Consider the following 24,127-nt stretch of genomic DNA (forward strand, 5'->3'; position numbering starts at 1 on the left):
ACTATAATTTTTATGTTATATCAAATATGATACAAAAATAGCAAACCGCTCTAAACGATAAGTGAACACTTTTTCTCTCCTCCTGCAGGTGCAAAGCCAGGATTTGAGAAATACTGAGCTAGATAGCATCAGATCAGATACCAAAAATGTACTGACATGTACTGAAGTGACGCATTCGTTTTTTCTCCATGGAAATGAATGAGGCACACTGTCAATGAACATTGCCGCCTGAAAGCATACTAGAAATAACCATTATGGGACCACATCAACAGTATTGAGTTGAAGATATTTCATCAGATATAAATATAACATCTCTAACAACTTTTTATTTATTGAATAGTCACTGAATGTCGTCGTTGTAAAATTAGTTTGAAGTCTGGAAACATTCGACAGGGGATTGATGTCATCTGCCAAGCTCAGGTTTGCTGCATACATTTGAGTATATAGTCAGTCATAAACAGTAAATAAAGAGAAAAAGAGAGTGAAAGTAAGAGAGCTTTCAGCAGGGGACTGGGTCACTGGGTCTACTCAGTTTGTCCTGTTAGTGAGTCATTATGGGGTTTGCACTTAAATCACACCCACTGCACCGCTCTAATCTGGGAAATGTTAATCTTCAATCCCCTGAACCACTTTGTAAATCTCCTGATGAAAATTCAAGAACCACTTTTTATCTCAACCACACAAACTTACTCAGATTTGCAGTGTTTCTATGTTAGATTTGAGGGATGAAAAGAGTTTGTGTGAGTGTGAGTTGAGTATCATGTGATGTGTGTTTATGTGTGGGTGGTTACATTTGTATGTGCGTGTGTGAGTTCCTTCTCTCTTTCTCTGTTTGATGGATGTATGGGAGCTTTGAAGAAAGAGTGAAGATGTGTGAGAGAGGAGCTAGAAGTGGAGAGAACAGCAGCAGCTGATGACATGAGGCTGGGAGATGAGTTAATTTCCTGACAAGACTGACTAACAGAGGAAATCTTGCACTCACTCTCTCTCTCTCTCTCTCTCTCTCTCTCTCTCTCTCTCTCTCTCACACACACAAACACACACACACACACACACACACACACACACACACACACACACACACACACACAAACTCACGTGTGTGCCAAACTTTTAATTTACTTTTAAAAATTAACTTTTAAAAACTAATTTTCTTCCTTGGCATAATTTCACATCTTATTGAGCAACACTGTTTTTAACTACACATGTCGACTGACAACACGTAATGAAGATTGAGATTGAATGCGTTTTTCAGGTGATTATCTTAAGCTGTCCCTGGCAATATCTCTCCCACTATATATGTCCCACTATTTGTCTCTAATATATTTCAGGAAGGGCTGAGTATCAAATCTCATTAGTTTTTGGTAATGACTGAAATGTGCTTAGATCAGATAGTTACCAATTTTAATCAAAACAATTACCAGTTTTAGATTATTTTAGAAGCAAAAGTTATACTACGGTAGTACTGGTGTGTTTAAACAACATGTAACATTTGTGATTTTTGGTTTCTTTTGTTAAATGAAAAACAGTTTTTAATAAAAACATGTTTTTATTTCTCAATGTTAGTTACCAAAACTCAGGTAACATGTCAGTTCTAATATTACACCTGATTAGAGAGAGCTGCACGATATGAGGAAAATATCTAATTGCAATTGTTTTGACTGATGTTGCAATTGCTGTATGATTCGCGATTTTGGAGGGAATGATCATTGTTTCATCATTATTATGATTTTCATTGAAAAATATATTAAAATGATCATGGTGTGATTTTTGCGAGGATCTGTACCAAGCCAAAAGTCGATTTCATATGACTGATTAATTGATATTGCATTAGTCCATATTGCGATTTTGATAAAATTGTGATTAATTGTGCAGCCCTACATAAGACTGCCATACCTCTGTGAGGTTAGCACAACGTTACCATCAGCATGCTTACATGCTTACAATCACAGTGCTAATTTGTAAGATGTTCACTATGTAAGTTTATTGTGTTTGCATGCTAACATTTGCTAATTAGCAGAAAGTACAGCTGAGGTTGATGTGAATGTCATTAGTTTTGCAGGTATTACGGTCATAAATCAAAGAACTGGACAAAATAAAATTTCTACCTGATGGTGGTACTAGAGAAAAAACTTTCAATTACAATTTCACGGCAGTCCATCCAAAAGTTGTTGAGACATTTCAGTTAATGCTACAAATGTCAGCAGATCAGCAGATCACAGATGTCAGAAAAGGGAGCTGCTGATGAGAAAATTATAAAGACATGACAGAAAGAGAGAGATAAAGAGTTCAAGTGTCTTGTCTTTTCTGGCGTACAAGTTTCTCTCTGGCTAAATACTCCTTTTTTATTTCCTGGCATGGGAGATAAAGGTAGGAGGTGGTCCAAAAAAGATGCGCAGGAGAGACAAGAGGAGCGAGAAAAGAAGGGGAGATTAATCTGTGAGACAAGGACAGTGACTTGTGAAACTGAACGCTATTGTAGAATTACTGGAATTGTTGGGTCTTTGTAAATTATAGAGTGTGGTCTAGACCTAGTCTATCTGTAAAGTGTCCTGAGATAACTCTAGTTATGATTTGATACCATAAATAAAATTGAATTTAATTGAATTATTGTTTTTCTGAAGTACAAGATAAAGATCTGAGGCAGACAGAGACAAAGGAGAGAAACCCAGAAATAGATCAAATTAAATATCGAGGAGGAGATTGAGAAATATTGTAACATGTTATGATAGTCCACTAGCCTGACAAGCCAGACCCACATCAAGATGTTGGGTCTGGGAACTCACCATTGGCAGGGCTCAATCCGAGGGGTGGGATAAACACTTGAGGATAGCGCTACAACCAACCAGAGCAACAAACAAGGTATCCGGTCAGCAAAACTCCGAACACATCTTCCTTTTTTAAGAATGACTTCAGTGCCATTCTTTGTTCTTTTCTCAAAGAAAAGCTTAACTCCAAGTCTCCAGAGTCGCAGCGAAAGCTGATTCGATCGTCTTGTTTTCAAGTAGCAGGGAATTCACGCGGAACCGTCGTAACTCTGCCCACCAACTCTATACACGATGTGATTGGCCCGGCTGGAGTTTGGCTTTTCTAGCTCGCAAGCCAACGGAGCACTGGCTGCAAATTACATTTGCTGCCGATAGGGTGCATCTAGATTTCTAGGCTAATAGTCCACAGCACAGTGTCTGAAACTTCTTCTCTGTCCTATCTCTTTGAAATGTTCCTCATCGGGGCAAGCAGACAAGAAAAGGAGTGAGAGATGTAGGAAGAGAAACAAGAGAGAAGCAGGAAACAGTGTAGCTGCAGGTAAAAAAAGATGAAAGGAAGACAAAAGAGGTCAAGAGAAACGTTAGCAGAACAAGGTGAGAGGAGGAGTAAGAGAAGAGGGAAAAAAGGAGGTGGAGAGCTGGCAATGCAACCCATCACCTAGTCTATATGCACGACGTCCATCTTCCGAGATGGCTCTTGTACTGCCGGAAATTCTGCCGGATTTCACTCTTTACGGTTTTCAGATGGCTCGTTACCTTCTGCTTTCTTTGTGTTGCAATTTTAAACTCAGGACACTTTATGAGGACTATGGTTAACTGCTCCTCAGATCTCTGCAGGGGAAATCCGGACAGCTAGCTAGATCTGTCGAATCTGAGTTTTCTGTTGCACGACTAAAGAAAACTTTTGAACGTACACATGTTCCACCAAAACCTTCCTTCCTGAGGCTTTTTTGCAGAGGCACCGTGGCTCCGCTCGGTGCTTAGCACCGCCCAGGACGATTGTGATTGGTTTAAAGTAGGGCTGTCAAAATAACGCGTTAATTTCGATTAATTAATCTGAGAAAAAATAACGCAGATTAATCCGTTCCATATTGACGTTTGACCCGGAGCCGTTCTAGCCACCATTGGACTGTAAAATGAAGGAGGGAGACGAGAATGTGCTGCCTGGATCATTAACTGGAACATTTACTTGTAAAAATCTTCTTCCTGCCAACCCTGGCTACCGAAATCTGGTGCCACTGATATGTCTGCGCTTCTCTCGGATGCTCTGAAACAGACGATAGCCTACAGGCAACACAAACACCGCTGCACGTGACGCTAGTTAACACTATACTCAACAGCAACTAACGTTAGCTTACCGCTAGCTAGTAGCTGGATTAAACACGGTTAAAATGCTGACAGCTAACGCTAAACGGTGTAAAGTTTGACTGTGTTTTACTGTAGAGGACTGTGACTCAACACCGGGATGTAACAACCTGCAGCTGCCGAGCTACCGTCGGAAAAACAACACAGACGGTGCGTTCAATGAAACTGGTAAACTACAGCCTCGTGGTGCATTTGAAGTTATTGTAAATGTCCATTTCCCATTTGGTGGTTGTTTTTGTCGTTCAACAGCAATTTACTAGTGAAATAAGTTATTGTTATTGTTATACATTATTATTAAATCATTTCATTTTGACCATATGGCCTTAGCAATAAACAAGCCGTTCTTTAATGTCACCAACTGTTGTTTAGTACCCTTTGTTTTCTTTTCTTTTTTTACTTTCTTAAAAAGTATCGGTTCAGGCACCGTTAATTATGTATGCGATTAATTTCGATTAATTAATCACAGAGTATGTCATTAATTAGATTACATTTTTTAATCGATTGACAGCCCTAGTTTAAAGAAATGCCAATAAACCAGAGCACGTTTTTCTCCCCTCCTGGAATGCTGTGTGGACTAGCCAGACCCTCCTCCGCAGCGCTGTGGAGGAAGGTCTGGCAATGTGAGACTAGCCATCACCCAAACACCTTGCCTCTCTTCCTATCACCCTATCTCCCCCTGTCAAGAAACGAGCCAAGCAGAATGAAAAACGAGGGGAAACATGAGAAAAAGAAGATGAAAAGGGTAGAGATGAGTGAGGTGAGTTTGACCATACTGTATTATTGCCCTCCTCTATCTCCTTTTTCCCACGCAGGTGAATCCTGTGAGAATAAAGAAATACATTGCCTATTTCATCAGCCTATTTGTTAGAGAAGCCCCATTTTGTCTATCACTTTCTTTTTGTAATAAAACATCACAGGCCTGTTAGCACTACTGTAAGTATGAATAAAATATAGGAACAACAATGGCAGGGTTTGTTTTTTTTACTCCTCTTTCGTCTGAGCTACTGTGACATTGCTTTTATGATTATGGTTTATCTGATTCACACTACAATACAATTTAGACCTTAAACCCTCCAAAAAGTAATATCACTAACAGTCAAATGTATTTACACCTTTTTTAACAGCATTACAATGTGTCTTATAATAAAATGAAAACTACAAGAGACACATTAAATACAGATACAGAGAATAAAACAGAGGCAAAGAGGCCAACAAAATAATGTGATAAAACGGGGAAACAGTACATAAAGAGTAAAACTGCAAGAGCAAATAAAGCTGTTTCGGGAATTAGGAGCAGAAAAACTCAGATCATCTTTTTGAAATTATACAACAAGTTTTATTGGATTATGTATGTAAACCTTTAGCTCAGGCAAAAATATCAGACTTCTCAAAGAGGGGTATTTATTGAGAAAGGTCAGGTTGTTTATCGTGGCAGGTTTTCACACAGACATGGCAGGCAAATAGGCTTTTAAATAATAAGAAAAACACAGTACATCTACTAAAAGTACTTCCACCTGAAAAACACTAATAGCTATTCAATGTAATGTCAACATGTCTTTCATTCCACCCTTGTCAGCTTGTACACAGACAAATACAGAAAGAGGAGAGGTGAGGAAAAGACATATCTAAAGAAAAATGAGAGAGAGAAAGAGTGTGTAACCCATGTGGCTACTTTATAATTAGCTGACAAAGCTGACAAAAACCCCAGCAAGTGACTGAAGCATTAGATTAGCATTAGATTAAACAACGTTCTGTATTTAACAGTCACGACCGCATGCTCCAGTGCTCGGGGAGTGCAATCAGAAAACCTCACACACACACACACACACACACACACACACACACACACACACACACACACACACACACACACACACACACACACACTCATACTCATGTCAAACAAGTACGTAGGCATGCACACACCCACCCTAACCTTCCATGGTTGCCACAGCGCTGCTCCACCACTGGCTCTTGACAACAGTCTAATTGGTAATTATTCACATACCCCCCTCCCGGGAACCAGCAATCCTAATGAAACTGCTTCGGTGTCTGGTGCTCAGACAGGTCTTTAGCGCGCATACACCCACGCGGGAACACAAAAAAATGGGCTTACGAGTACAAACACACATACACACAGCAAAACTTTGGGTGCGCAAGAGGTCAAGAGGAAAGTCAAAGGTTAAGGGATGAAAATCAGACCACAAGTAAAGGATAATTAACTTGACCCTTGGCGCTAACACTGACCCTGCTCACAAGGAGTGTATCAGTGAGACCTTGTTGGTGACTAATAGAAAATGATGCATGCATGAACTCCACATGAATGGTGCTTTAATTACATGTTTGGTGGCTTACAGAAAACCTCACTTCTCCATGTTTTCCATTTGGTGGTGTTTTTAATGTTAATCCAAGACAACAACAAAAGAATTAATGAATATGCTTCTATGGCCGCTATCTTCCATTTAAAAATACAAGGTTTTTACAGATTATGAATGGTATGGATTATACACATTTTATAAGTGTATGCTGACAGTCACACACCCCATTTCACTAATGCCTGGCATTAGTGTCATTTCTTCAGAATGCAAGAAGGTTGGCAGCCATTTTTAGTTCCAATACGATGGCTAAAAGGGGCCCCGCTGATTGCTGTCATATTATAATCAACTTATTTGCATATCATCATGTTTGATGAGGTAGATTACTTGGCACAGAATCCTGCGACTTATAATATCAGGGTGGATGATGGCAGGAGCCAGCGTGAGGGGATGAGATTGGCAGAAAGACAGCTGTGAGAAAATAGCTGGGGAAAGAAAGTACAGAAACTGGAAAAGTAGACTTTAACTTCTCAAAGACAAGCGGGCATTCATTCTGCCGTCACTCAAAAGAAAACTCAGAGAAGATAGAGGAGGTCACTGTGAGGGGAGAGAATCAGTATTGTCAATTACAAAGAATTAAGGAATATGACAAAACAAATCTATACCTTGAGGAAGGCTTCTTGCCAGTATACATAATGTATAGAAGTAACACTGCTCACACACTACTCCTGCTTACAGATGCACTTTCCAATTATTAGTTTTCATACCAAGTCTCAAGAACAAAATGTGTTCTTCTTCTTGTAAACTCTTTTACTTTAACTCTGCACTTCAGGGGGAAATATTTAACAAGTCTTCCATACTAAACATCAAAAACATCCTTTGAAATTGACATTTAGGTACAATAACGACTTGTTATAGTTTAGTGTAGGAAGGTTTTCGGTCATAGAAACTGCTGCTTGGAAATGGGAAGAAAAAAAGAAGTCTACTGTGTCAGACTTTTGACACTATCTGCCCTGAACTCATCCTCTATAGACTCTTTGTCACCATAACCACGTCACACTATTTTGTTGTATTTAAAGTTAAAGAGACAGGTAAAAATATTGTATCTTCAAAAGTGTAACTTTTAAGGAACTGGTTTCAACTTGATGACATGACACAGTAGTAAATTACATGGAAGGTGCCAGTGTCAGCTGGCAAAGATAAAGTCCGGTTCACAACCTTTGTCAAACCATCCCCCTTTCTCTATCCCATACTGTCACTGAGCATAGGCCTACTATATGATGAGGTTAAAGTGTAATGAAAATTAATTATTAATGCAATAACCTACAGTAATCCTGAAGTTTAGCCCTGCTAAATTGTAGATGAGGCTTCAGAGAGGAGAATGTATGTGGGTTATAGGAGGGAAAACATATATTCTGCATCAGCTCAAAACAATATGGAGTTCATGAATAATATAGGAGCCTATAGGCAGGCTGCAAACGAAAAATGAAAACCTGTATGAAGAGGGGGAGATGAGAAACTGAGAGAAACATAATGGGGAGACAAAAGAGGATGGCTCTCAGGAAAGCAGAACTCATCAGAATTCTTCTTTGACTTTGTTTACCAATGAAATGTTGGATATTAATTAAACAGAAGCGCTGGGACCATACATGACAACAAGAGTCTGAACTGCTGTTAAGATCAGACAAATAGCATGACCGCGGCAAAACATCTGGCCCTCCTCTGACTGACACGCAAACTCTGTGACAGCTCACAGATGTCTGCGTGTCTATAAGAGTCATACCGAACGCACACACGCAAACACACACAACAAAACAGATGAATCATTGTGTCATTCATTACCCCTCAGGGTGCCATCCTCTGCACCACGGAAATGTGGTGGATTCCCTCTTTAATAAATTGTGGAGGCTGCTGCCATTAATATATTTATATCTGCTTATGCACCTTGTTGAAAGCACATCCAGGGAGATTTCAAGCTATATGAGCTTATTTCTTATCTACTAAGACAATTGAGCATGCCAACCCCCTCCCCTTTCTACCCCGACATCTTTTCTCCCCCCCTTCCTCTATGCTCATCTCCTTCCCTCTATTTATTCCGTTTCTCCACACTGCAGAAATGGGATTTGAGAGTTTGGGGTTCACACGGCGGGCAACGAGTCTTGAGGACTAAAAGTTTCTGTTCCGTTTCAATCGTTTACTTTACTGGGGAAAGTTTGAGCGCACCCACTCACAGCCTGGAGACACACAATATGATAAGAAGGCTGGCTCATATCTGATAACCAGTTGCATAAACACAGAGCGAGAGAGGGCAGCCTACTCTGGCTGATGCAACAGAGATAAAGCAACTTGTGTACCACAGCTTATATACCAGCCTTGTGTTCATATATAGTGCCACTTCATTTTCTTACTGCCCAAGCTGAGAGACATGCGAACACACCCACACTCCCTCTTTCTCTCTGTAGCTCTTCTTCTTTCTCTCTCACCCTGAAAAGTTCCAGAAGTATCATAAAGTCATGACCTACCTGAGGAGCTTTTACTAACATGGTCAACAAGCCAGAACTGAGAGTTGCTGTGTCTTACCTGAGAGCAAGAACAAGTCAACAACTACAATTAGTTGAATTTAGGCTTTCAGCAAACATCCCCTTAATAATACAATCTGAGGTTGTTACTTTAAGAATTTTGCTTTTCACAGTTGCTTTGGAGTGTGCAACAGCATTTGACGCATGTTCATCAAGGTTAAATTAGCAAAACAATTTAGACTCAACTAACCATTTAGGAAAATATAGAGAAGTATAAAGAAAAATTAAGTTGGTGATTGTCACGGAGGCTGTTTCACTAAATCTGTACATTTCTGCATATATGTTTTTTTGTATTTGTGGTTTTAGGCATTTTGGTGTGGCTCATATTTTATATAATCTTTTGTTTGGTTTGAATTCAGTACGAGAGATATTTTTGCCAGTGGGTGGTTGTGTTCTTTGTTCATTTTGAGTAATTTTTGTTATCAATTTCAGATATTTTTTATATTTTTCTCATTTTTTATTATTCATGATTCATTTTATTCTTTTTCACTGCATGATATCATACATTGTTCTGTACAGTTTTTGTCTGACATTAGTGTGTTAGGAAGCACCCTCGCAACCACAGGGACTGGGAGCATGAGGATTTATTTAACTGTCCTTTGTCTGACCCCTGGGGTTTAAATGGTCCTGGACCCTTAAACCAAAAGCATCTTAAGACACGATTTCCTCATGCAGCCATCAGTGACGAAGAAGCATCACCTTCACCATGTCTGCACTGTATGGATCATGGCCAGGATTACTCTCCCGGCTTAGACTCGGGAGCGTTTCTAAGACTGTCATGTACTGTGGTTGTTATGAAGTAAGGTGACAGAGAGGTAATGCTGAGGGAGGCTTTTGTTTGTGTTCATGTGTGTGAATGTGTATGCCTGTCTGTATGTATGTACCCACAGTGACATTTACTCAGCAAATTCCTCAGGGACAAGTGTATGGAGTGTATGGTGGCGTCACTCTGGCGTCCGCACTTTCCCGTCATGGGAATTATTCCAGATGTGGTGTGTTAAGATCAAAGGAAGAGTGGAGAGAGAATCACTAGTGCTTTAGGGGAAAAAAGAGGAAGCTGAGAAAGAGTGAGAGAGAGAGAGAGAGAGAGAGAGAGAGAGAGAGAGAGAGAAAGACAGTCATGCCACATCACTGTTTTGTTTCAAGTGCCTGCTTCTTCTCTTGCATACTATCTATCTATTTTACTAGAACCACTAATGGTTGAATGTAACTTAGTACATTCACTTAATACTGTACATAAATACTGGCATTTGCTTTCCAGTGCTTTGATTGTATACTTCTACTTGACTACATTTTAAAAGGAAATGTTATATTGGGTTTTTTTTACAAGTTACTTTGCAGATTAGGATTTTTTTTTATAGAAATCTATTAATGCTTTTACAAAATGATACATTGTTGTATATTCCCAACAGTATGAAAAGTAGTCAAAATTAACTCCAACTAGACCAGCTACAACATATACAAGTTGTTCACACATTCACACATCAGTAGTAATAATAATTTCATAATAATATGAATTTTTTTTTTTTTTGAATCAAGGTTTTTCACTTATATCATTTTTCCACATTACAATAAAGGACATGAATACCACCTACCTTCCACCACAGATGAATGGATTTACTTCATATGGAGGTTGAAGTGAGCAGGGTGACTTCAAAGAATGGTTTCAGCCATTCAGACATATAGCGACTTGATCTGTCTGTGGAGGAAGGTGAGAATTGTATGTTTTAGTATAATCAATAGCTGCATAATATAGCAATGCAATGGTCCACCAACCTGTTTGGCTTGTGACCCATTAAAATGAAGCGATTTCTGCTTGTAACCCCTCATCACCAGTTGCAACCAGTTCCACCAAAAAGGTGGAACTGGTTGAAATAAAAAATATCCAGTAATTGAAAAAAAAAGGCCTATCCTGTTAATCATTTTTCTCAACCTCTTAGATTTATCTAGCGACCCCTTGTGGGGGACCCCACTCTTGGGAAACACTGTACTTAGGTATGTCGCTAGAGTTTAGGTTAAAGTGTTTCTGTTTTAGGAGATTTCAGAATTAAGTTCCTGTTTCTGTCAGCTGGATTTGGTGGATGACACATTTGAAAGCTGCATGTAACCATCTCCCCCACATCCTGCACAGAGATGGGGCACAACAAAAATATTTATGAGTTGGTGCTATAAAAGTAGAAGTGTTGAGGAAGATGCCACTTCGCTGGAGTAGGCTTTCCATCTGTTATGACGCAGCAATCAAGTTCTCTGCAGAAATTCATCTCTTGCACAACCATGTGAGGGGCAGGAATGGTGGGGTGCGGATAGCTTTTGTCAATTGGTTTTTCCAAACTTACTGGCGACAATACAGGGGTGAAAGAGAGTGCACATGTTAAAACACTTGTATGTGGTGTGTGCTGTTTTTTCCACTTTTTAAACAGTATTGCAGGAAAAGCCTGCAACAAAGACAAGTCCTTATTTAACAATACCTCACAGATTTGACTTGTCATTTTTAAAAAAAATGGGCAAAATTAACATTTGTTATGAACACGTATTCTTAGAAGGTGTTTCCTTTCTTTTTCATTCAAGGAGATGCTGCATACATGTAAGAAGCTGAATGGCAGCCAGGCAGGTGGTGTCTGCAACAGAGGAAGCTAATGACACTTTAAGGTTTCACCACAGGGGGTTTTGCTCACCGCTGCCTGCCTGCAGCACGCTGACAAGTCCACTACATTGCCCTCCCTAACACGTGTGTGTGTGTGTGTGTGTGTGTGTGTGTGTGTGTGTGTGTGTGTGTGTGTGTGTGTGTGTGTGTGTGTGTGTGTGTGTGTGTGCGTGTGTGCGTGTGTGTGTTCTCCATCCTCTCTCTCCCTCGGTGCCAGTAGGAAGCAGAAGGTAGAATTTATTCTGAATATCGATCGTCTGGCATCTCTGTGGGTGTTCTGTGCTGTGGCATTCAGTTAGGGAGCAGAGATTGATGCCTTGTCAGTTTGTTGTCGCAGTGAGGAGAGAAGGTTCTGTCAATGCAACATAAATCTACAGCAGAAGGGTCACAAGGCGGGCAGAGGAAGAAATATAGACATGCGTTATTGACTAATTTGTTGCCATATTTGTTCTCAAGTTTGTAACACTAATGTAGTGGCCCCTCAGCAGGTGCAGTTGTGGGAATTAGGCCACAAAGTGACTTTGTGTTAATACTAATCAGGCCATTATGCAAAAGCAACTTGTTTTTTAAGCTACAAACCCTCTCAACAGTGCGCAAACTCAGTTTAGCTGACACATGTCGTTTTTTAAATAAAAATGACCTCAGAAATCATTTCTTAAACAGAATCACTTGAGAGGACTTTTAGATACCTTTTCTGGCACTGCTAAATGCTTAATCTTCAACAGCGTTGCTTCAAAAAGGAGAGAAGAAAAGAGACATAAATTGACACCCAAGGTGTCAGGAGAGTAATTGAAAAAAAAGACAGAAAGCAGACGCCTGGAATACATTTGTAAACAAAAGGCAAACAAAATCAAGGTTTATGCACTTACAGTGTGTTTCGGCTCAGAGCATCTACTTTTGTAGGTTGCTCCAAGCAAACAAGATGTTTATTTACCTGTTTTTCTTATTTATTTATTTTTTCAAATTGTGAGGTAATTTACCATCAAACGCTAGCTTGGAAGGGTTTTGCTTATATTGTAATGATCCTGAAAGCAAATATTACTGGACTATAGTCTATTTATGTTATTTACGTTCTCTTTGCCAAAATGTTTCCAAATATTTCAACCGCTAAAAGTACAGCTGACACATTAGAGAATGTTTTAACAAACTAACTAACTCCCCAAATGCATACTGTAATAAGCTTTTCCTTCAGAGAAAATATGTTTTCAAGATTTTCTGACCCTGACGCCTTTGATAACCTTTGAAAACTGCTTCAGCAATCATTAAACTGAAAAAGTAACTGCTTAATTCACTGCGCTGAAAATCTTTTTGATTTACTTTTTTAGCATTTGAAAAAAATGCTAAAAAAGTAAAACAAAATGGGGAAATAATCAATCCGATGGAGCGCTCCACCGTGGCCCGTGCGCGTACATGTGCACTGTTGTACCGGCGAATAGAGGTCTTTTAAAAGAGCCAGCTTTGCTGTTGCTAATAAGTGATCAATTGATGACTTCTCCTTCTCCTGTTAAACTTTTTATATGCTGCACCGCAAGTCCACACTGACTCGAAAACTTGCGTACACGAGTTCAGACCAGACGTGAGATTTTATCGCAGCCTACGCTCACGTTCAAATTGATAAATCCCTTGCTTTGCGTAGGAATCGGCGTACGCCCGTCCTACGCCTGTTTTTGGTCGTACGCACGTTTCATAAATGAGGGCCAGTGTCATCAGACACAATCCATGTCATTAGAATCAATGAATCCATGACATTAGACACAACTTGTACACATGTGCAGGCCAATGTTTTTTTGCGGTGATGACGGTGACGAGCTCAGACCCGCGGTAGGCGTCACGTGACCGCAGTATTGCGGTAATGCGGTAACCGTCCCAGCCCTACAGACTACTAAAATTGATATATAATTGTAGCAATTTTAGGATCAATTTGTTAGAGGTTTGTTTACGCTACATCTGAACAGATGTGCTGGATTATCATATTCAGTTTATTCAGTTTCTCAACAGACTAGGAGGGTGACAAACAACAGAAGCTTCATTAAATTCAAAGAGCTTCCCTCACAGTTGTTATAACACACCTCAGTATCTGCAGCCTAAATACATTTATATTTCTCAAAATTCTCTTTTAAATAAATTTGCGACTGTATATTGTGTATTGTCATTGCGGCTTTTAGAAAAGGTGTCTTATTCATTGCTACACTTCGTTGAGGTGTAATGAAAAGCAAAGCTCCTCTTAGCAAAGAAACGAACAACGCATTTTAAACAAAATCACTTTTAACAAGCAGGCTGTTAATTATATTTCCACCTACTTCCCAGCTAAATTATACAGCAAACACAACTCATGATTAACAAGGGGAATAGTGTGGCTAAAAAATGTCACAATCACTGGATGCCAACTAACTTTAATCTCCCTTTAAATCCCTCCTGGAACATAGTCTGTGACAGTGTGCTGCCTGCCAGCTGTTACTGCCATGAATGTGACTGAAAAAAAGGAAACGCATCATGAAAAAGTGTTTCATGTAAACATGTACCGAACAGCCCTTAATCAAATGTTGGTCATATCTGTGCTAGCATGCACCCTCCGCCCCTCTCCACTGATGGTACCGTGGAAGCAGGTCATAGAGAAAGCACTCACTGGCTTGATGAGGGCACAAATAGCAGGAGAGTGTGAGAGTTGGATGAGAAGGGGTTGCTGAAATGTACTATAAATAGACAGCTGTCACAGAATATACTGTCACCCCAATTTCAGAAAAGCAGAGTTGTCATTTTCACCAGTAAATGTAAGCATGTAAATGTATTGATTTATTCAGCAGGGCTGAGGTCGATAGGAGCCGAGGGAACAACCAAGAGAGGTTGGGTGGTGTTAAGGAAAGTGTTTTGGATCCTGGTAATGCATCCAAATGTGAGTTAGTTCTTGCAGCAATCACTAGGTTACGCACATTTTTGCAAACTGGCTTGTGAAACACACAAAAAATTGCATACACACAAACTCATATACACATAACATGAACCAACAGACTTGTTTAAAGGGCGGTTCATTATGATTGGGTTTTGTTGATTCAGCCATCAGTTCTATCAGTTATGATAACATTGTACTCAACAAAAATAACTGCTAAAGTGTCGGTACACAGTATTATAGCTAAAGTAGATCCAAAAGGCAACGAGTGGGAGTGTTCAGACAACCATACTGGTGGAAACAAGCTGCCAGTTTTGTCAAAATTAGCTACCACAGTACTTGAAGGTAAAATCAAAAGTAAGCACACCTGTAATGTCGCTTATAAACCTTTATTTACTGGAAAACCATGAGTGCACAACTATGACAAATAAGGTAGGTCAAAGGTGAACCAGGAGTTGGGCTGTCAGTTGTGGTGGATGTTTACAATGGACAGTTTCGGAAGTCATTTTTCCTTATTTTCCAACTTAGGGGTTTGTTTAAAACCTGTCTGACTTTGTTGCCCTGGTGGATCGGTTTTTAGCAATTTTCTCTGCGATACAAGTGTAGCCAATAGAACTAATGGTCAGAGTTATGAAAATAAAAGACAAGTTGTAGTAAACCATAGTATAGTAAGTATTTTTCCTTAAGTGGTACTGCAACCAAAATCTACCTAGAAACACTCATCACCTGTAAGCTCAAAGGAGACTGTCCTCCCACGAAAGACGCACCCATAAGTCGTTTCTTTAAGCAGCAATTACGACTCATATTTACGTTTCTAGTGGCGGCACCCTGTAGTGGAGCAAAGCAGGGAGTAAGATGACAAAGGATATGACTGCCAAATTACACATGAGGACACAGGTTGGGGTGGTGGATAGGTCAAACAAACACAGGACTTTCACCCAGGAGATCCAAGTTCGTGTTCCATTTGAAAATAAAAGTAAACAGCTGAGGGGTTTTTAATTTACAGAACAAATGGAACTACGTCACATTCTGCATTATGTGCGTAACCGGAAGGTAAGTAACGTAACAGATGATTCTAATCCAAATCGCAATCTTTTTCTAAATGTATATAGGGAGATTTGGTGCTTAAACATAACCAAGTAGTCTAAACCTAACCAAACTGCAACGTTAATGACATGTTTAAAACTGCAACCGTTGCGTTGTGTGGTTTAGATATAGATGGTTTAGATAGGACAGAAAACACTCCTTTTAAAAAACTTGCAGTTAGCACCATCAGACTATTGTCTGATTGGGAAACAACCAGCCAGCTCTACCTGCTTAGCCACCCTATGATTTAATGGGCAGTGATTGGGATACCTGTGTTGGATCTGACACCACTTATGTATTACTCCCTGCCTATTTTCTGTCACAGTCTTTTGGAGTACTTTACATTTGATTTTAGAAATTATGCTGATGGCTCAAGAGCTGAGGTAAGGAGATATGATGGTGGTAACATACACATATCAAAAGACAAACACACAGGTGGGTGATCAGGTTCCGTTCCCTTCTTCTCTTTTTTTTCTGTTGCCTATCACCCTCAGCCCCTGGTGTATTAATCTGTGATTCTGAAGATGTGATTTTATGTGGCAAATAAATTATTCATGAGTGAGCTGGGATGACAGGTTGAAAAAAACAAGACACACACACACACACACAGTCGCAGTGGTCCTGCTGTGGCTGATCACTAGGTTGAATATCATTAGCAAGGTTTCACGTGTCACCAACACCATCATGGGTATTTAAAGCGGACTCCTCACCCTACACTAACCTATCCTCTGTGCCTTCATCAAGTGCTTCTCAACAGGAATATCAAATATGCTTTGTTCTATTTAAGTTATGATTAATCACTGGGATATGGTTGAGAGCTTGGGAAAAACATAGTTAGTGTACCTTGAGTTAGGTCAAGACTAATTCAACATTTAAGCCATAATTGCAGAGATGTCCTAAAAGTGCTATTAGCTCACGTGACAACAGATCCATCTCCATGATAACAAAGTGAACTCCATCCACTGATAAAGACAATATGGTAGACAGCTGCAGAAAAATGCAAGTGAGTGGACCTTGAGTTGGGATTACTCTGTCAAACTATACTTCAATTGCTTTAATCTGTAGTATTTATGAGGTAAACAAGTCTCTCCAATGTGACAATACATTTTAAGGTAGTGCTCCAGCAGCCCAGCCCCATCCCTGCTAATGGAGCGATAACCCAACATTTACTGGTGCTGATAATGTTTAAAATCAGGAGTGTTTCTCTTTAATTGAAAAGGAGCTGCCAGGGGTAAATATCTGCTTTTTATGCTATTCATCACCTTGCAGCTCACAGACTGGTGCTTGACATAGCCTTTAACAATAGAAGCCAATCATGAATGATTTCCACTGGAGCTCTGTGGAGACTAAAGATCTCTCATTTTGTGTGTGTGTGTGTGTGTGTGTGTGTGTGTGTGTGTGTGTGTGTGTGTGTGTGTGTGTGTGTGTGTGTGTGTTTAAGGAAATTGTTATTGATGAGCCTCACTGCACTGAAGGGCCCCATGCAGTTTGCATGCAATGCAGACTGTCATGTTGTCCATTTATTCCCTTAGGAATCCTCACACCTTGGTGGTTTATGAGGACCTTCCTTAACCAGTGCAAGACAAGAATATGAAGACACAATAACCCCTTTGTTGCAGAGACAACTGAGCAGTAAGAAAATGCTTCTTATAAGTTTAGGAACGGCCAACAGATCAGACTTTAATTGAGACAAACTGTCTGTAGATATGGTGACCTGAATTACTAAAGCAGTGTGAGGGTCAAAGGACTTTTTTGGGTTGACCTGCATTAATTAGATATTACTTACATGAAGACCTATAAAGCGTAATTTATGATATTATTTCCTGTATTCGGATACACTTTTATGAACCAATTTATGATGGACATACCTTTATTTTGTGTAGAAGAAAACCACAGATGACAATTCAAAATATATCAAAAATATAATGGAAAGTATGTTGTTGCGTGTCATGGGGCATTTAAGTGGGTATATGGAAATCCTCAAGCTTTCTTAGTGGGTATACTGTGTATACCTGCGTATCACGTAGACTACACCACTGGTTTTACCCTTCCAGCATTCCAAGCCTCTATTTTATACACGTCTTTCCTCATGTTACATGTAAAATGGATGAGCCCCCTGTTTTGAGAAGCCATGAGGAGAGAGTAAGTTCTGCCTTGTGGATGCGATAGTGAAATTAGCGCGATACAAAAATAATGAAATACTTCAAACCATCATTGAATTAATTCAGCTGTAGGCAGAGTGAAACACTAATCAGCTCTCCAGAAAACATCAGACAATGTAACTGGGCAGCCTCGATTTCTCATTAAAACCACGAGTCACAATGTCTATATAAAAAGGTTAGGTGTGTGTGCTTGAATGTGTGCCTGTAGGCATGTTGGATGCCTGTGTGTGTATTCAAGACTGTGGATCCATGTGAGACCAGGAAGGAAACATAATTCAGGTGTTGGTATTCTAAATACAGTACTGAATCATACAACCCCCCCAAAGAAGGTTTTTCTGTTGTCAGTGTGTATTTGCACCAGGTTACAAGTCAAAACCTTACATGAGAGATGTCAGAAATATGATCAGCCCTCAGGATATTCTTGAAGTGAAAAGAAATGCATTATTTCCTATCTTATTGGCATTGATTTCAACCTCCTGAACAAGTGACCACAGATGAAGTAACACCCACGTCTGACCTCTTGCTGCAAGCGCACATCAACACAAACTATTTTTATTTATTTATTATTTATTTTACGGTAAGACAATTTTTCCTTCATTAATTATTCTAAATAGCCTAAAGGCAGTACATTTCCATTTTTCCATGTGATGTATGATCATTAGCATAAATGTGTGCATCTGAAATACATGTTTTTTTCTTTCTTTAAGTTATTGTACCTTGTGACCGCCCCAAAGTTCCCCCGAGGGGCCTTACAGCTTGAGAACCAGTATCTCAACTCAATCAATATTTAGTAATATGAATTTCCTTTTTTAGCATAGTCATTTATGGTGAATTTTTTTATGTCTACATGTTGAAACAGACAAAAAAAGGAGAAAATTAAAGGCACCTGAAGTGATAACAACACATCATTTGTAAGTGTGTATGCATTTGCGTCTTTTGTTGCTGGAAGAAAATGGAGGAAATGACTGGAAGAATAGGAAAATAGAGAACAGGGGTAAGATAAACGGCCACGTCCTTACATGCATGTTGTAATGAGCCAAAAACAAAATCCAGCAACCAATCAACAATCCTGTATACCTTCTAGTTTCGTGGAAAATCTGGCATCCCCTGCTGTCAGAGAGGCTGTCCAGTAAGTCAGGCCCCTGCAGGGTGCTCTGCGTGAAACTATGAATCCAGACCGGTTGTCTTTCGACGATTGGGAAGAGCACTGTTTGTCAAGTAATTGAAAGAAAAGTGTTCTGAATAATCTAAGTGAATGTTTGGTTCACTGACTGATTGATTGATTGATTGATTGATTGTGTACAATGTTGACGGACATTGTTATTGAGCAGAGGCCTGGATGAGACAATAACAAAGTGGTTTATGATGTGAGTAGTTCCAGTGGCTTGGAAAACAGTCATGACCAGTCGAATGACGAACGCTGTGCAACCAGTAACCAGTAACATAGCTCAAACACAGCGTTCGTGGTCTTTTTAATAAACTGTCTGTACACTTACAAAGTTCTCAATGCTTCGGTTTACATGTAGGGACCCTCACTATGCTACCGTTGAAGTGTGGTGCTATTTTGAGCCTTGTTAGTGGTGTAGAAATAGCGATTTACCCTCTGCCCTGAAAGCTAGCGCAAGCTAGCTTGTTTCAAGCTACAGACACATTCGATTAGCATGCAAACAGATCCCAGAGAATGATCGACTCGGTACACATGTTATTAACCCCTAGGTACATTTTGCGCCGGAATTGTCCTTTAAGGTGTGTGTAACGGCCATGACTGTTTGTTCAAAACAAGACTGGAGGCATGATAGACAGATGGTTTATCCAGTCACCTGCCAGGTATTTTTTGAAAGCGCCAGCCCTCTTCCAATCAGTTTCTAATGACGGCTTCTCAGATGGTTCTATGTAACAAACCATCCGGTGCGTCAGGTTAGCATATAGTGCCAGTGTAATAAAATAAAACTTTCGGCACAGACCCTACCACTGTGAGACATGAATGCAGGCTCAAACCTAATTAAATCAAACTTATCAGTAATGGCAGTTACAATGAGATTACATATTAAAGGAAGAGAACTGCAGCGCACACAGTCACAATCACAATTAGTGATACAGCAGTCAGAACAGAGGGATCAAGATAAGACCCATGATGATTAGGTTGACAACAGGGAGATATAATGGATTTTTAGAGTTTTGACATCAACCTGAGGACACGCAAACCCAATTACAAAGATAATGACACATTAACTCTCGGAGAAAAGTGATGTAAGGCATTATCGCCCTGTCAAGCAGATGAGATATGAGATATACTGTATGCGACTGTAATCCAGTGTGTTCTTATTTTGTGCATGCAACAAGATTACATCCTGTATACTTAATTACATGTCAAATAAAGACAGGTGTTATTTAAAGTATGCTGTTAAGATGTGTACAGTACATGCGCTATAACTTAAATGTGATATTTGCTCCTCTTTTTGTCCTAGTTTTATCTTTTCATGCCACCTGCAGTTGGTTTTAGTTGAACACTCTGTTGCTAGTAGCAACCAATACTGGCAAATTTCTATGGCAGTTTACTGACATTGTTAAATCCAGCCTCTGTGACCAAGCAAATATAAACATGCAACTTTTATCTTATCCGCAAATGTCTTTGTTCGAGCATTATCGGCATCTTCTTTTTATTAGAGCTATTTTGTGATTGTTGATTTGTGGGTTGTTTAGTTTTTCTGTGATGAATTAAAATGATTCTTGCTGACAGAGGAACTGTAATGTAATTTAATGATTTTTCAACAGTACACATAGTGTGTAATGCCATCTTTTTCTTCTAGTCAGAATTAGCTTGTGTGTCAGATTTCAAATTTGATTTCAAAAATTTGAGGTGGATTTCCCCTCTTTATAGATTTATTCAGTAGTTTACTGCTAAACACAACACATGACCCCACAGATAAGGTCCCATATTATTCATTTTCAGGTTCATACTTATTACTAGGGATGTCCCGATCAGGTTTTTTTGCCCTCGAGTCCGAGTCCGAGTCATTTGATTTTGAGTATCTACCGATACCGAGTCCCGATCCGATACTTCTATAATATATAAAAAAAGAATAAAGAAGAGCGAAAAAACAGATCCAGGATGTTCCTTATTTTTTATTTAAATCACCTTATTTTAACATTCAACAACTCTGTTAACAAACAGAGCACTTCTGTTACATATCTCACAGTTTGCTATGGAAATGTTGTTGTCATCAACTTTATAATACCTCCAGACCGCAGACATACTCACGCTTTCCGCTTCAAGCTGCTTCCGTGTTCTACTTTGCCGGCATTTAACCAATAGCGTCTCTGCAACAAAGTGATGTCATGCCGCACGCATTGCTGTTTCTGTGTGGAGTCAAAAGGGTCTAACTCTGTGCCACCGCATAACTATAGATGTGTTAAAAAATAATGAGAATATATATACATATATATCCGAGTCCTGATCGGGATGTAACGTCCGATTTCCGATCACGTGATCGGATCTGGACATCCCTACTTATTACATATGTATTTTGCGTTTCTACTAAAACATGCTTTAATGTTGAAAAAATACATTATTTTTCTCATACTTTATGTAAGGGTTAATGCCCGACGTGGTGTCCATTGTCAGGTATTAATGGACGACGGCGAGGTGTGAACCGTCCGACGCGCAGCCAAATAACATATTTTTAAAACATTAGTTTATATTTTAATTTGTTTTACAATCAAAATCTAAAGTTTTTCCAAACAATAACTCTGTTTCCCTGGTTACGGCTGAGGGTTTGACTAATACCTGAAGCAAGGTTCTTATGCAGTGCAAACGTTGTTCACTCCTCCAGGAAATAGGAAGGACCTTATATACGACTTGCCTCTCTTAGCAACGGGAGATATTTATAGTCCGATCAGCTCGTATAACCCTTCAGCTTAGCTATGAGCCAGAAAGCAAGCAAGATTCAAAGTCAATAACATTGTGTACAGTTGGCAATCAGTGAAAATAAGTTGACAGTATGTTGAACAACAAGACAAGCTAGCTATCCAGTCATGTCATTGTCCCCAAAACAATATAATGACTTTTACGAACAATTTTATCCGCGATGTGGCCGCAGCCTGAAGTAGCGACCTGAACAGCAAACGGGATGTGAGATAACGTTATTCGCTGTGAAACAAAGTCAGTTTAGAGGGGCACTAAAACTTACTTCTTGCAGCTTGTGTGTTAGCGCCATCCTGTGGTGTTCAGAGGATGAGGCACTGAAGCACCTCACAGTGCTGGAAATAACAGATTCACATTTCCTGTTTGTTTTAATGTAGCGCATTCATTTAGAACAGTAAACAGTCAGTTTCACCGGAACTCCTTTAGTAGGTGTCCTATAACACTTTTTTATACACCCTGCAGCCAATCAGAATCGAGTATTCACCCAGACCATGGTATAAGTCTGAGTATACCTGTTTTCACCCTCTGTCTGAAACGCTCCATTTTTGCGCCTGTTTCTTTAAGCTACAGCTGGAAATTAGCCATAGAGGCTAAACTGCTCCTTTTCCTGTACTATTAATTAAAGGGGACTGTCCACGACATTATAAACTGTAGCCACACTTTCTACCTATACATAGTATAGTGGCGAAATCACAACCGTACGAAAGTCCTGACAGCTCATTTAAAGGTATCTTTTTTAAATAAAAGGTGTATGCATTTCTCTGTGGATTGAATTTTGATACTTTCAGAGAATTTATATAGCACCTCAACGTGCTGTATAATCAAGAAAGACATGGACATCTCACTTTTTACAATAATGGGAACTTTAAGCAAAATACGTGTTGACTTTGTTTTTGTCGAGGTTATAATCTATCTTAGTAAAAAGCAGCGCCGTTGAGGCATTTTCAAAAACAACCAAGATGGCTCTGATTGGTTGTAGCTCTATCCAATCGGGTCCAAAGCCATTTTGGTCGACGGCTGTTGATACCTCATTATAATTGAAAATGTGCTGAGAGGTTCCAGAATACCTCGCATTTGGGATTTGGTCAGAAAATGTCAGGCTACAGCTACAACACAGGTGTCCTCACAGAAGGGCATACATGTGATTTTAGTGACTGTTAAAGCTCCACCAGACTCCTTGTCTTTCCAGTGGAGAAATGGAAAGTCTGACAGTAGCTTCTCGTGGCTGGTTAGCTCTTGCTTTAAGCTCTTTGTCGCTGTCCATGCTACTATGAGCTCTTTTTACTTTTACTTTCCTGGATTTGATGTTAATGTTTACTTTATTAATTCTGGTGTTGTACTTATACTATATGGGATATAAATGTTCTTTCACTTGTTATACTTTGTTTCTTTCTTGCATGAGGGACATTGTGACTAATTTGACAGCTAGTCTTTTTTGTGAATCCAGTTTTCTCGTTACTCTCATAATTCTTTTTTACAACACCTTTGGCCTACCCACAGTATTGTCTATGGAATCAAAACTTAGTAGTACTTTTTCAAATTTCTACTGCTGTAGTGGTGAAGTTACACCTGTGTATTTAACGTACATTCAAAGAATATTTAGGGTGATGCAAAAAAACTTCATCCAGTTAAAGGTAGGTTCGGTAACATTTTCCAATATACACTTTTAAATATATTTTTGAAATGGTCTTTACACCCTGATAGCTATAAAAAAACTTATGGACTCTGAAAAAGGAGTGAAAAAGATCCATCACCTGTAGCTGCTGTAATCCTGTAAAAACACTGACCAATCAAACCGAACGGCCGGTTCAGTTTGATTGGTTTAAGAACCAATAAAAGGCCTCATTGCCCCGCTGCGCATACTCTACCCCTCCGGTGTACAAGCCTGATCTTAGTGCACGCCGTGTCGCCGCCAGAATTACTTCAAGTCTGCTGAAGAATGGAGGAAAAACTCAGCACAAATTGCCGCTGACGCACTCACTTGCAACCGCCCGCCCTTCTGAAAAGGTCAAGAAAAGAGACTGAAGCTGAAAAAGCGGCAACTAAAAAGGGCTGCAGATACTGAGAGGACAAACTGGAGTAAACATTGGCATAGCTTTTCAGCAATGGCGATCGCTGAGGAAGCTGCATGGCATGGAAAGTGAAGCCGTGGTTGTCGTCTTTCTGTTGGACAGGTACGTTACGTTTTTGTTTTGTTTGGTTTATTTGGGAGGGCGGATGATTTGTTGTTTTCAGGAAATGTCATATTAGCCCAGTGCTAACGTTAGCTTCACTGTCGATCTAGGCTAACGTAAGTTACACAAGCTAACATATGACATATAAACATATATAACATATAACATACATATTCTTATCTAACAAAACACTAATTTATGTAACACTATATGGTCGCCATA

At 39.5% G+C, this 24,127-nt stretch overlaps 1 long non-coding RNA gene across 1 annotated transcript; it reads right to left on the minus strand.

The window, feature by feature from the left end:
• Positions 1 to 18,257: 18,257 nt before the first annotated feature.
• On the minus strand, positions 18,258 to 18,989 carry LOC116047487. Its single transcript, XR_004104392.1, has 3 exons — positions 18,884 to 18,989; positions 18,693 to 18,771; positions 18,258 to 18,329 (listed from the first exon to the last, which is right to left on the minus strand). It is a non-coding gene; the product is annotated as an uncharacterized LOC116047487 (long non-coding RNA).
• Positions 18,990 to 24,127: the final 5,138 nt, after the last annotated feature.

Source organism: Sander lucioperca, chromosome 14 (genome assembly GCF_008315115.2).
Source record: "Sander lucioperca isolate FBNREF2018 chromosome 14, SLUC_FBN_1.2, whole genome shotgun sequence".
NCBI classification, from domain to species: Eukaryota; Metazoa; Chordata; class Actinopteri; order Perciformes; family Percidae; genus Sander; species Sander lucioperca.